This window comes from Hylobates moloch, unplaced genomic scaffold (genome assembly GCF_009828535.3).
Source record: "Hylobates moloch isolate HMO894 unplaced genomic scaffold, HMol_V3 SCAFFOLD_17, whole genome shotgun sequence".
NCBI lineage: Eukaryota > Metazoa > Chordata > Mammalia > Primates > Hylobatidae > Hylobates > Hylobates moloch.
Window position 1 is genome coordinate 35,662,054 of NW_026652292.1, and position 15,631 is coordinate 35,677,684.

General features: G+C 36.7%; 1 protein-coding gene across 1 annotated transcript in view; it reads right to left on the reverse strand.

The window, feature by feature from the left end:
* Window positions 1-15,631, reverse strand: part of C9 (complement C9) — an 80,822-nt gene that overhangs the window by 33,429 nt on the left and 31,762 nt on the right. The window lies entirely within an intron of this gene.

Here is a 15,631-nt window from a genome sequence, read left to right on the forward strand (position 1 = left end):
TAGCCAGTTCTCCCAGCACTATTTATTAAATAGGGAATTCTTTTCCCATTGCTTGTTTTTGTCAGACTTGTTGAAGATTAGATGGTTGTAGGTGTGCAATCTTATTTCTGAGTTCTCTATTGTGTTCCATTGGTCTACGTGTCTGTTTTTGCACCAGTACCATGCGATTTTGATTACTGTAGGCTTGTACCATAGTTCGAAGTCAAGCAGTGTGATGCCTCCAGCTCTGTTCTTTTTGCTTAGAATTTTCTTGGCTATACAGGCTCTTTTTTGTTTCCACATGAATTTTAAAATAGTTTTTTTTTTTTTTTCTAATTCCATGAAGAATGCCAGTGGTAGTTTAATGGCAATAGCATTGAATCTATAAATTACTTTTGGCAGTATGGCCATTTTCACAATATTGATTCTTCCTATCTGTGAGCATGAAACATTTTTCCATTTGCTTATGTCCTCTCTGATTTCTCTGAGCAGTTGTCTTTAGTTCTTGAAGAGGTCCTTCACTTGCTTTGTTAGCTGTATTCCTAGGTATTTTATGGGTTTTTTTTTTAGTAATCATGAATGGGAGTTAATTTATGATTTGGTTCTCTGCTTGCCTGTTGTTGGCATATAGGAATGCTAGCAATTTTTGCACATTATTTTGCATCCTGAGACTTTGCTGAAGTAGCTTATCAGCTTAAGAAGCCTTTGGGCTGAGGCAATGGGGTTTTCTAAATATAAGATCATGTCATCTGCAAGCAAAGATAATTTGACTTTCTCTCTTCATATTTGAATACCCTTTATTTCTTTCCCCTGCCTGATTTCACTGGCCAGAATTTCCAATACTATGTTGAATAGGAGTCATCAGAGAGAGCATCCTTGTCTTGTGCTGGTTTTCAAGGAGAATGCTTCCAACTTTTGCCCATTCAGCATGATATTGGCTGTGGGTTTTTCATATATAGCTCTTACTATTTTGAGGTATGTTCCTTCAACACTAAACTTTCAATTAAAACTTTTTTTTTTTTTTTTTTTTTGCCAACTTGGCTATTGTCAGGTTGTTGTCCGTGAGAGGCTTGTTATATAAGTGGTTCAGTTCCCTTTTCAGAGATCTTCTGAATTAGGTGTAACTCTTGTCTGGGAAGGAGACACCTGTATCTTCAGACAGTGTCATGGACTGGATTTGGTATTGAGTGGTTGTTCTGCATGGGAAACCTAAAGTTATTACTGTCTCATGAAAAGACTGAAATGTATATAGTTATGTTTAAAACAAGACATGTTGAAGAAACTGCCTAGCATAACAGGAAAAAGCAAACTAACCATTGCCACTTCCCTACTTAGATCCTTCCAATGTATTTCTAATGACTTTAATATAGTCTAAACTAGATTTATTTCTAGTCAATCTCATCCTGACTGTGTGTCAGCCATCTAGCTGCTCCACAACCCATGCTGTTCTTACCATAAGTCCCTTTTATGCTGCTTTTACTTTCTAGAATGTTCTCTTACTCTTTCCCCCCAACCCTCCCATAGCACAGACATCACACACACTCCCTCTCACACATACATAGGCCTCGGGTTGATTAATTCCCACTCCTATTTCAAGTCTTACCTGAAACATTACTTCTTAAGAAAGCCTTTCCTGATATAACAGACTAACAAATATTTTTGCTACAAGCTTTTGTGACTCCTCTTTTAAAACAAAATAAAATGAAAACCACTTCTTTTATAATTACTTATTAACTAAAACTTCAGCCTTTGACTCTAGCTACATCTCAGCACCCTATAGATACAGGGTCCAGGCTTAACCAGTACCAGGCCAGCCTCTGTGGCCTCAGGCCCGAGGTCAGTTTCACAGACGAAGGTTCCAGCCTCAACTCAGCCTTTAGATAGGCCCAGAATGAGGCTGGTCCCTGTAGCCCTAGACTCAGGATTTTACTTGCAAACTAAGCCTCCAGCTATACCCCAATGCCAAGTCAGCACCCGTATACCTTAGCTTCAGGCCAGCTTCCATGACCTCAAGCACCAGGCCAGCACCTGGGGCTCAGTTTCAAAGGCTGGTCACTACAGACTCAGGCTCCAGTTTCACCCAGTGCCAGAATGGCCACTGCAAATCCAAAAATCAGGCCTGAGACCAGGGATCCAACCTCTAGGGCCATCCCAGTGCAAAGTCAGACCTATTGGCCCCAGGCTCCAGGCCAGCCTTCATGAATTCAGGCTCCAGGATGGTCCTTACAGCCTCAAGATCCAGTGGACCCACTGGACCCAGGATCCAGTGCTAGGTTGACCTCTATGAATACAGGCACCAGGCTTGCTCCAGCAAACCCAAGCTCCAGGCCTTCCCCAGTGAACCAAGGAACCAATCACGTCTACCGAAGGACTCCAGCGTCAAGCCTGCTTGTGGACCATGCCAGATGACTTGCCCAGAATCTCTAGACAAACTGATTAATGAAGGGTTATCCCTGCTGAAGTCAGTCTTTAAAGAATGGAATAAGTGCTTACTTCTTCAAAGGCACAGATATGCATGGTCACACAGATCACACATAATCAGGGAAACATGATATCACCAAAGGAACAAAATAAAGCACTGGTAACCGACCCTAAAGAAGTGGAAATTTACAAACTGCCTGATAATGAATTCAAAATAATTAGCTTAAAGAAGCTCAGTGAGCTACATGAGAATACAGACAGAAGACTAGATGAAATCAGGAAAAAAATATATGAACAAAATTAGAAGTTCAATAGAGAGATAGAAAGCATAAAAAAACACAAACAACCAAATTTAGGGAGTTAAAGAACACAATAGTTGAGCTGAAAAATTTCCTAATGAGATTCAGTAGCAGATTCTATCACACAGAAGAAAGAATCATGAGCACAAAGACAGTTCATTTGAAATTACCAATCAGAAAAACAAAAAATAAAAAAGAAATAGTGAAGAAGTCCTGTGGGAACTATGGGGCACCATCAAGTGAACCAGTATATGTATTATGGTGTCCCAGAAAGAAGAGAGAAACACAAAAGTGTAGAAAGCTTATTTAAAGAAATAATGACAACAAGTTTCTCCAAAGTGGAGAAAAAAAGGAGCACCCAGGTCCATGAAGCCCAAAGAACCCCAAATAGACTATATATGAAGAGCTCTTCACTTAGACATATTATAATCAAACTTGAAAGTCGTACAATATGGAGAATTTTGAAAACAAGAGAAGAACAACTCATCACACATGAGGGAGCTCACATAAGATTACTAGCAGATTTTTCAGCAAAAGCCTTGAATCCAGGAGAGAGTGAGATGATATATTCAAGAGTACTGAAAGAAAAATAAACTGGCAATCAAGAATAGTATACTTGGCAATTCTGACCTTCATAAATGATGAGGGAATAAAATATTTCCCAGAGAAACAAAAGCTGTGGAAGTTCATTACCTCTAGACTTCCTATAAGAAATGCTAAAGGGAGTTCTTCAAGTTGAAAGAAAATAATGATAATGCATAACATAAAAAAATTATGAAATTATAAAATTCACTGGTAAAATTAAGTACATAGTCAAATTCACAATACTCTAACACCATAATGATGATGTACAAATCAAGTATATCTATAGTATGAAAATTAAAAGACAACACTATTAGAAATAATAATAGCTATAATAGTTAAGGAATACACAATATAAAAAGATGTTAATTGTGACATCAAAAACAAAATGTGGGGAGGAAAAGTGTAGAAGTTTTAAAAATGTGATGAATTTATGTTGCTAAAAGTTTAAAATAGCCTATTATAACTATAGATATTTTATGTAAGCTGCATGATAACTCATGAAAACCACAAAGCAAACACCTATAATAGACACAGAAAACATAAAAGCAAAGAATTAAAGCATATCAGTACAGAAAATTATCTAATCACAAAGGAAGATAGCAAGAGAGGAAGAAACAACCAGAAAGAACATACAAAACAACCAGAAAACAATGAAAAAAATGGCAGTGGTAAGTCTTTACCTACCGATAATTATCTTAAATGTACTCAATCAAGAGATGTAGAGTAGCTAAATGGATTAAAAAGCAGGCCCCAACTATTATATATGCTGCCCTATGAAACTCACTTCACCTTTAAGTGCCAAAATAGAGCGGGGATAGCTAAACATACCCGATAAAATTTTGTCTTGTCAAAAACTGTAAGAAGAGACAAAGATCAGTATATAATAATGAAGGGGTCAATTTTGCAAGAGGATATTTAAATTTCTAGACACCCAACATTAGAGCATCTAAATGTATAAAGTAAATGTTAATAGATCCGAAAAGAGAGACAAACTGCAATAAAATAATAGGGAACTTCTCAATACTCCACGTTCAACAATAGGTCATCTGGAGAGAAAATTATTAAGGAAATATTGGAACTGAACTACTCTTTAGTCCAAATGGACCTAACAAATATACACAGAACATTCCATCCAAAGTAACATAATACATGTTTTTCTCAAGCACACATGGAACATTCTCGTGGATAGATCATATATTAGGCCATAAAACAAGTCTTAAACATTTTAAGAATATTAAAATAACATTAAGGATCTCTTTTGACCACAAAGGTATGAAGCCAGAAATCAATAACCGGAGAAATTTTGGGAAATTCACAAATATGGAAAAATTAAAACATATTCCTGAACAATAAATAAGTCAACGAAGAGATTAAAAGTTTAAAAATATCTTAAAATAAATAAAAATGAAAACACGGCATCCCAAAACTTACGGGATGCAGCAGAAGCAGTTCTAAGAGAAAAGTTTATAGTAATAAATGCTTACATCATAAAATAATTTCTCAAATAAACAATCTATCGTTACATCTTAAGGAACTAGAAAAAGAAGGGCAAACTAAGCTTACTAAACTAAAGTCAATTGAAGTAAGAGAATAATAAAGATCAGAGCAGAAATAAATAAAATAGGTAGTAGAAAAACAACAGAAAAGGCCAACAAAACCAAGAGTTAGTTTTTTTAAATTTTTTATTTTTATTTTTTATTTTTTATTATTATACTTTAGGTTTTAGGGTACATGTGCACAATGTGCAGGTTTGTTACATATGTATCCGTGTGCCATGTTGGTGTGCTGCACCCATTGACTCGTCACTTAGCATTAGGTATATCTCCTAATACTGTCCCTCCCCCCTCCCCCCCACCCCACAACTGTCCCCGGAGTGTGATGTTCCCCTTCCTGTGTCCATGAGTTCTCATTGTTCAATTCCCACCTATGAGTGAGAACATGTGGTGTTTGGTTTTTTGTCCTTGCGATAGTTTACTGAGAATGATGTTTTCCAGTTTCATCCATGTCCCTACAAAGGACATGAACTCATCATTTTTTATGGCTGCATAGTATTCCATAGTGTATATGTGCCACATTTCCTTAATCCAGTCTATCGTTGTTGGACATTTGGGTTGGTTCCAAGTCTTTGCTATTGTGAATAGTGCCGCAATAAACATACGTGTGCATGTGTCTTTATAGCAGCATGATTTATAGTCCTTTGGGTATATACCCAGTAATGGGATGGCTGGGTCAAATGGTATTTCTAGTTCTAGATCCCTGAGGAATCGCCACACTGACTTCCACAATGGTTGAACTAGTTTGCAGTCCCACCAACAGTGTAAAAGTGTTCCTATTTCTCCACATCCTCTCCAGCACCTGTTGTTCCCTGACTTTTTAATGATGGCCATTCTAACTGGTGTGAGATGGTATCTCACAGTGGTTTTGCTTTGCATTTCTCTGATGGCCAGTGATGATGAGCATTTTTTCATGTGTTTTTTGGCTGCATAAATGTCTTCTTTTGAGAAGTGTCTGTTCATGTCCTTTGCCCACTTTTTGATGGGGTTGTTTGTTTTTTTCTTGTAAATTTGTTTGAGTTCATTGTAGATTCTGGATATCAGCCCTTTGTCAGATGAGTAGATTGCAAAAATTTTCTCCCATTCTGTAGGTTGCCTGTTCACTCTGATGGTCGTTTCTTTTGCTGTGCAGAAGCTCTTTAGTTTAATTAGATCCCATTTGTCAATTTTGGCTTTTGTTGCCATTGCTTTTGGTGTTTTAGACATGAAGTCCTTGCCCACGCCTATGTCCTGAATGGTATTGCCTAGGTTTTCTTGTAGGATTTTAATGGTTTTAGGTCTAACATTTAAGTCTTTAATCCATCTTGAATTAATTTTTGTATAAGGTGTAAGGAAGGGATCCAGTTTCAGCTTTCTACATATGGCTAGCCAGTTTTCCCAGCACCATTTATTAAATAGGGAATCCTTTCCCCATTTCTTGTTTTTGTCAGGTTTGTCAAAGATCAGACAGTTGTAGATATGCGGCATCATTTCTGAGGGCTCTGTTCTGTTCCATTGATCTATGTCTCTGTTGTGGTACCAGTACCATGCTGTTTTGGTTACTGTAGCCTTGTAGTATAGTTTGAAGTCAGGTAGCATGATGTCTCCAGCTTTGTTCTTTATCCTTGATGAACATTGATGCAAAAATCCTCAATAAAATACTGGCAAACCGAATCCAGCAGCACATCAAAAAGCTTATACACCATGATCAAGTGGGCTTCATCCCTGGGATGCAAGGCTGGTTCAACATATGCAAATCAATAAATGTAATCCAGTATATAAACAGAACCAAAGACAAAAACCACATGATTATCTCAATAGATGCAGAAAAGGCCTTTGACAAAATTCAACAACCCTTCATGCTAAAAACTCTCAATAAATTAGGTATTGATGAGATACATCTCAAAATAATAAGAGCTATCTATGACAAACGCACAGCCAATATCATACTGAATGGGCAAAAACTGGAAGCATTCCTTTTGAAAACTGGCACAAGACAGGGTTGCCCTCTCTCACCACTCCTATTCAACATAGTGCTGGAAGTTCTGGCCAGGGCAATCAGGCAGGAGAAGGAAATAAAGGGTATTCAACTAGGAAAAGAGGAAGTCAAATTGTCCCTGTTTGCAAATGACATGATTGTATATCTAGAAAACCCCATCGTCTCAGCCCAAAATCTCCTTAAGCTGATTAGCAACTTCAGCAAAGTCTCAGGATACAAAATCAGTGTGCAAAAATCAAAAGCATTCTTGTACACCAATCACAAACAGAGAGCCAAATCATGAGTGAACTCCCATTCACAATTGCTTCAAAGAGAATAAAATACCTAGGAATCCAACTTACAAGGGATGTGAAGGACCTCTTCAAGGAGAACTACAAACCACTGCTCAATGAAATAAAAGAGGATACAAACAAATGGAAGAACATTCCATGCTCATGGGTTGGAAGAATCAATATCGTGAAAATGGCCATACTGCCCAAGGTAATTTATAGATTCAATGTCATATCCATCAAGCTACCAATGACTTTCTTCACAGAATTGGAAAAAACTACTTTAAAGTTCATATGGAACCAAAAAAGAGCCCGCATTGCCAAGTCAGTCCTAAGCCAAAAGAAGAGTTAGTTTTTTAAAAAAGAAACAAAATGAACAAACCTTTAGCTATGCTAACTCAGGAAGAAAAGAGAAGACTCAAATAAAATCAGAAATGAAAGAGGAGACATTACTGTTGGCTCTTCATATCTGCAGGTTTTGCATCCCTGGATTCAACCATCATTGGATCAAAAATGTAGTTGGGCCTACAATGGTTGCATCTGTACTGAACATGTACAAACTATTTCCCTTGTCATTATCTTCTAAACATTACAGTATAACAACTATTTAAATATCACTTACATTACTTAGGTATTCTAAGTAATCTAGAGATGATTTAAATTATACTGGAGGCTGAGCATAGGGTATATGCAAATACCACACCATTTTATATGAGCATTTAAGGATTTAGGTATTTGCGAGTGGTCCTGGGACCAATTCCTCATAGATACTGAGGGACAGCTGTACAACTGATACCACAGAAATATAGATAAACATAAGATATTACTATGAAAAATTATGCACAAAGAAATTGAATAACCTAGAAGAGATGGATACATTCCTAGAAACATACAATCTATCAAGACTGAATTATGAAGAAATAGAAAATGCAGACCAATAATGATTAAAAAGATTGAATCAGTACTACAAAAAGTCTCCCATGAAAAAAAAAGCCCAGAATCTGAAGGCATCGCTGGTGAATTCTACCAGGTAAAGAAGAACTAATCCTAGACTTTCTTAAAATATTCCAAAGAATTGAAGAAGAGGGAATATTTCCAAATTCATTTTATAAGACCAGCATTACTCTGATATCAAAGCCAGACAAGAACACTGTAAGAAAAGAAAATTACAAGCCAATATCCCTGATGAACATATATGTATATATATGTTCAATAAAATATAAACAAACTGAATTCAGAAATATATTCAAATGATCATACACAATGATCAAGTGAGATTCATATCTAGGATGCAAAGATAGTTTAACATATGCAAATCAGTAATTGTGATACACCACATTAATGGAATGAAGGATAAAAACTATATGATCATCTCAATAGATGTAGAAAAGGCAGTCAATAAAATCCAACATCATTTAAAGATGAGAAAAACTCTCAACAAATTAGGTATAGAAGGAATGTGTTTCAACATAATAAAGGCCATATACAACAAGCCCACATTGACCATTATCCTCAGTGGTTAAAACTGAAACTTTTTATCAGACGTCAGGAACAAGACAAGGATGCCCACTCTATTTCTGTTCAAAATAGTACTAGAAGTCTTAGAGCAGTTAGGCAAAAGAAAGAGATAAAAGGCATTTAAGTCAGAAAGGAAGAAGTAAAATTGTCTGCAGATGATATTCTTTTATGTAGAAAACCCTAAAGACTCCACCCAAAAAACAAAACAAGACAAAAAATGGTAGAACTAACAAATTCAGTAAAGTTGCAGGATACAAAATCAACATGCAAAAGTCAGTTGCATTTCTACTCACTAGCTACAAACTATCTAAAAAAGAAACTTTTAAAAATACCATTTACTACAGAATTAAAGAGAATAAAACACTTAGGAATAAATTTAACCAAGGAGGTGGAAGAGCTGTATGATGAAATTCATAAAACATTGATGAAAGAAATGGAAAATATACAAATCAATGGAAAGATATCCAATATTCATGGATTGGAAGAATTAATATTGTTAAAATAGTAATACTGCCCATTATGATCTGCAGACTCAATGCAATCCCTATCATAATTTTATGTCATTTTCCACAGAAATAAAAAGAACAATCCTAAATTTTGTATGGAACCACAGAAAATCTGGAATGGCCAAAGCAATCTTGAGAAAAAAGAACAATACTGGTGGCATCATGCTTTCTGATAGAGGGGGTGTAATTTGTAGGCACCTGCACTTGTGTGTGAAATGACTAGAAAGGCAAATATCAACTCAGCAGTGTAGAGAGCCACTTTCAAATATAACAGATTGTTGGTCAGGGTATCAATTAGGATGTTGTTGAATGGCTCAGGAAAAAGTAGCTTTTCTCACTATGCCAGGATGGTAGTGGCGAGTACAGCCTGAAACTCTGAGGATGGGGTCATCCCAGAAAGCATAGGAACGAAAGCCAAATTGGGAAATGCAAAAATCCATCCATGCAAAAAGAAGTCTAGGCTCAATGTTAAGCATTCAGAAATGGACCAATACTTGTAACCATCATAGAGAGAAAAGCAAAAGTCTTGGACGAGAGACCAAGGGGCAAGATTACAGAAGGCAGAAAAACACAAAGATGGAAGCAAGTTTCTTTATGAGTACTGAATAAACAGATGTTGGAGAAGCTAGATTCAGAGAGAGAAGATCAAGGGGCTTGCATGTTCTAGGAGGCCAGACATATTATAAGGGTCAGTTGAAGTTATCCTGTTTAAGAATTTGTTCCTATAATGCTCCTTGAAAAGAAATAAACATTGCTTATGGCACTAAAAATGGAAGAGATAGACACAATCAAGAAATATTTCAGAGTTCAAGTTGTGGAGGTTTGGAGAGCAGTTGTAAATAGAGAGTAAGTAGAGAAAACTGTTGAAGATGTCATTAAAATTTTATTTGTACAAATAGATAATAAAACCATAAACCACGTATTAGTTATTATTATCAAAGCCATCTCTCACTACTTGAGAGAAGAAACCTATGAAGAACAGATTCATTGTAACCTCTCGAGGCACCCCTCTGCTAGAGCCATCTAGCCAAGCTACTGTCACATTCTTAACCCTTTAGCCATTAAGTTTTGGCGTAATTTGACAGTAAAGGATAGCAAGTACAATCCATCTCTATTGTCTATAGAATATTTTTTCTCTGCCTAAATCTTAAACATTTATGTGCTCTAGGACTTCAGTCTCTATGTTCTTCTCTTCTCCCTCATTGTACACTTCTTGGGTAATCTCAGGCACTCTCAAGAATGCAATGATCGCCAGGTGTGGTTGCTCACGCCTGTAATCCTAGCACTTTGGGAGGCCAAGGCAGGCAGATCATGAGGTCAGGAGCTAGAGACCAGCCTGACCAACATGGTGAAACCTCTTCTCTACTAAAATACAAAAATTAGCTGGGCATGGTGGTGCACGCCTCTAATCCCAGCTACTCAGGAGGCTGAGGCAGGAGAATCATTTAAACCCAGGAGGCAGAGATTGCAGTGAGCCGAGATTGTGCCACTGCATTCCAGCCTGGGCAACAGAGCGAGACTCCACCTCCAAAAAAAAAAAAAAAGATGCAATGATTATGTGTATGTTAATTAACACCTAGATCTCTTTTACAATTTAGATCATTCTCTCCATTTTGATTCAAATAATCTCCTTGTTGTAGGATAACTCCATCTAATTTCATATAGACACTCAAACTCAAAATTATCAGCATTCGAATCATTATCTTCTTAGAACCCACTCCTTCGTTGGTAGATTTCCTGCACATCAAACTTCCCACATCTCTTTTGATGGCCAATAATTCACTGGTTGTGTGTGTGTGGTTTTTCTGTTTTTTGTTTTTGGCTTTCCATTTTTATAGGGTCCATCTATAGAAAGTTTAGTTTGTGATAGGCACTGTTCTAATCACTTTACAGTTATTAACACATTTAATCTTTCTGAAACCCTATGAAGTGTACACTATTATCCTGCCATTTTATGATGAAAATTGAGATCCAGGAAAGATAACTAAGTTGCCTAAATTCACATAGATGGTAAGTGGAGGAACTTACCAAAATTTAAACCCAGAAAATCTTAATTCAGAACCTTGTGATTGATCAATATGCTATACTGTCTCCAATTTATTACTAATTTCTTAATTCTTAAATATGCTGGATTTTGTCTCTTCTTCTTCATCTCTACTATTACAGACCCAGATTAGTCTTTTGTCATCTGCGTCTTGGACCATAAAATAGCCTCCTTCTGTTCTCATTACCTCTGGTCTTGTTCCCTTAAAATTTATTTCTACAAAACACAAAGTTCTAAAATGAAACTCTCAGCATCTTGCTCTCCGGAGTGGCTCCCTCATTATGCTCAGGACTATGCTGAGTGAATTTATTATGGCACATGAGTGCCTTCATGATTTGACCCCTGCCTATGACTTCAACCTTGAATGCATGAGTTTATTTGTAGAACAGAGCCCCTTTCAAGATAGCAGTTTCTATAGGGAAAGACTACATATTTTCCACTTGAGAAACATCAACATAGGACAAATGACCAGGTATGTAATAAGCTTTATCTGCTGCTGGATTTTCTAAACGGGCTTAAGTTGTCAGTAGAAAGAATAGTTGGAATATGTATTAAGCCTCTGCTTGCAATTTTGCTGTCAACTTTAATGGCAATTCCAATTAAATATTTGTTCTTTGCCTTCATTAGAAATATTAACTTAGAGTGTTAATATGCTGGCATGAATTTTTTATTCATTCAGTAGGCATTTATTTAGCATAGTATACGATATTAGTTTTTCAGGATTCTGTGGTAAATAAAAGACTGAGATAGCAACCAAGAAGCACATATTATACAGCAAAATATAGAGAAAAAATCAAAGCATATTGCATTTATTTGTAGGAGAAGCATTTTAGAAGATGGAGGATTCAGAGGAGAAAGCTGAGTGTGGAGTGGTAATCAAAAATCAGATCAGGAATGACTTTGTACTCTTTGCCAAGGAGATTGACTTTTACACTGCAGGCTATAGATAGACACTCACCAAATTTAAGCTGCAAGGAGAGTGATCAGATTTATTCTTTTTACACTGAAATGTGGGGAATGAATTGAAGTTGAGAAAAGCTAGAGGCTATAAACTAAGAACACGATTTTGAGTCATTCCTACATGAGAAGTGATGGGAGCTTAAGGCAGTGGCAGTGGGAATGGGGAATAAGAAACAGATTTAAAGGAGATTATAATAATAGAACTTGAAGATTGATTGGATATTGTGGGTTTTGAGGGAAATGAATCTGTAAAGAATGTCTTAAGGAGGGATTTCAGATTTTGAGTTTGATGACTAGGTTGATATTATTTCCACTTACCAAGACAGAGAATTCAAGAGCAAGAAGCAGGAAATTGGGAGTAAGATTGGTTATCAGCTGTAGTATGTTGACTCTGTGACAATGGCAGACAACTGGATATACAAGCATCTAGTTCAGAGAGAGATGTGGGCTGGAAATATAGGATTTGTATGCATTCAGAATAGAGTGAAAATTGAAGCCATAGGAGAAAAGGAAAAGGAAATCACTCAAGAAGAATGTGTAGAAAGAAATTAGTGAAGCAAGGTAGGAACTCTGGAAAGAGTGCAATACTATTTAAGGATTCTCCAAAAGGGAGCTCAAAATAAGCTTGAGATAGACTTGAAGAGGATTGAAAAATGCATAGACACAAGATAACAGAGAGTGGGGAATAAATGCAATGCACATACGTTGAGATAGCAAGTGTAGACAACATGGGTATATAGAGATGGGAGATGTTTCTTCATTTGTTTCTTTTTAGATGAGACCCTTGAAAAATATTTATATATGAAGGCCAGAGGGGAAGGAAAAAGAAGGAAAGCTTGAGTGCAGTCTTAGCAGAATGTCTAGCAAGGTACTTGGAGTGGGATCTAGACTAGGGAGGAGAAAGAATAACTCCCTACTGAGAGAATAGAAGGATGTAAAGAGGGACTGAGTAGCAAAGTAAGTACGTAGAATAACTTTGAAGAAAAAACTGAGAAAGCTCCTGCCTATGACTTGGGTATTCTCTGTCAAGTTGGAGCTAATGTCATCTGCTGAACCCAGGATCAAAATGGTGAGTAACAGTAAGAGGCTTGAGGGTGTTGCTGAAAGATTGAGACTGCTCCTGTGAAGAACGAGAATGAGGAAAGCCTCAGAAGGTGTTACGGACCTACTGAACAATGTGGAGGACTCAGCTGAAATTATAATGCTAACCATTTTTGTGTTAGCGTAATATTCTCTTTAGTGTTCAGCAGTATAAGCTTACAAGTAGGGCAGAAAATAATAAGGTTCATCCCAAATCAGAGTTTTTCTGGATTGTAGGAGGAATGGTAAGCAAGGACATTGCTAATATTGGCAAATGTAGTCAAATGGATCTAGCTTGGATGAACAAAATAATTTAAATTAGGAAGAGCAAGATACACCAGGAGAAAAAAAGATTCCAAAAAGACTGAAGGTCTAGATGAGGCCAAGAAGAGGTTTGTGGGCATAAATGAGGGTGGGAGCTGAGAGGTTAGACAACTGTGATAAGATGAGAGGGTTAAAAGTTGGATTTTCAGATTTCAGAGACAGCAAAGCTCTGGTAAAGACAAAGTCAAGGGTTAGGTGGCTAGAAATGAGAGTGGCTATAGTAAAATGGTATAGGAAGTTATGAGGCAACAAGAAATACTTGGCAGTCCACATGATATTGAAGTCACCCAGGGTTTTGGCAGGATTGGGGTGAAAAGTATGCTTATAATCTGGGTGCATTTTGCAAATTTTTGTTCATCTCCCAAATCTTACATTTTCACGGAGACTCAGATTTAAGAAGAATTATAATGAACACCTGAAACCTGATTTAGGCTTACAAATTGTTATTCAGCAACAAAAGTGAAGAAAGAACCAAAGAAAAGTAAGTAGAAAAAGACCTAAGTTATAAATGCAATCATCACTCCCCCCTCCCCTTTTTACTGCCTACAGTTGTTCTTGGTCATTATTGCTGATTTATAAAGTGGTCAGCAAATCTTGACCTACTATGTGACCACTAATTATGTACCTAGCTTTAGCTAAGTCTTTTACTAATTATACTCTAAAATGAATAATAGCTAATATTTATTGAGGGCTTGTTGTATGCCAGTGACTTTCTGAGTGTTTCACATATTTGGACCCATTTATCTCCATGAGGTAGGCATTATTATTTCTATTTTATTGTAAAAAAAAAAGAAACTGAGGCACAATGATGATAAGTAATTTGCCTGAGATTTTACAGCACTAAGGGGCAGAGGTGGGATTTCAACCTAAGCAGAGTGGCTCTAGAACCACAGCGCATTAGAGACAAAAGACCCAAAATGAGAGAGTATGAATGGATGAGAATAAGATGTCATTATTTAGGTGCATTCCCATGTTATGATGGACCAGTATAATTCTGTCAAAAATGAAAGCCAATAAATTATTGCCAATAAGTAACTAAGGCAAGAGTTAAAAAATTATTTCATCCAACAAAAACTGGTGAGTATTATATTGAGTTGGTATAAGTATAATATATATAATTTGCCTTCAGGTACTACTGATACACATGAGAAAGTAAATGACATATTTCATTAAGTAGTAGGAATTAAAGAAAAAAATCCTCTCTAAGGAGTTAAAGTAGATATTTCCCCTCATATAAGTTTGTGTTCTTTTATGTATAATAATAATGAGTTTGGCTACTTATTTTCCAAGACCATAACAGATTTGAATAAGGGGATTATCAGCAGTGGGAGCAGCAAGGGAGTGATTTGGAGGCCTTAGCCAACCCCTATTCAACTCCCACTGCCCCAGTTGGCACCAAATAAATATTCAAGTCCACAATTCCTGTCTTCTTTCTAATAAGCTTGGCATCAGACTCTTTTGGGGGTATTAATCTCACTTGAACTAGTAAAAGGTATCTATAGTCTTCATTTTTCCCACCATATATGAACATAGATTAGTTCTGCTACAGAAATATTGATGTGTTAGATTATGCGATGCTGCTCCAAACTCCATGGTGATTTATATCACACCACATCACCTTTCTAAAATCCCAAACATTCTGAAATGCTGAAACACATCTGTTTCCAGGGTTATAGATAAGGGAAAGCAGTGCTTCCTTTCCAAACGTGGTTTCAAGATCAGTCCTGGGCAGCCCCTAGCCTTCACTATTCTATGTCATACAAGCTATTACCCCTCTCGAGAAGCTAAGAGCTGATCACGGTGGTGAAGACAGGAAAACTGTAAAATGCAGACTAAACTCCAAACAAACTAAATCAACACAACAATAACCTTTCTCCCATCAGCAATGACCAAGGTGACCATGTCTGGTATTTTCTATTTAGGAAAGGAGAATGTGTGTAATACTTTTTAAAAACGATTGTCATCTTTCCATCAAAAAAATCTGTGCTTAAAGTTTAGCCTGGCATTATGGGGGAAAACCAACAGCCCAAAAGATTTCCTCAGATTTGTTGGCAACTGACTTATATTCTGACTTATAGGTATAAGAAACATGACCACATGTGAAAAAAAAACATG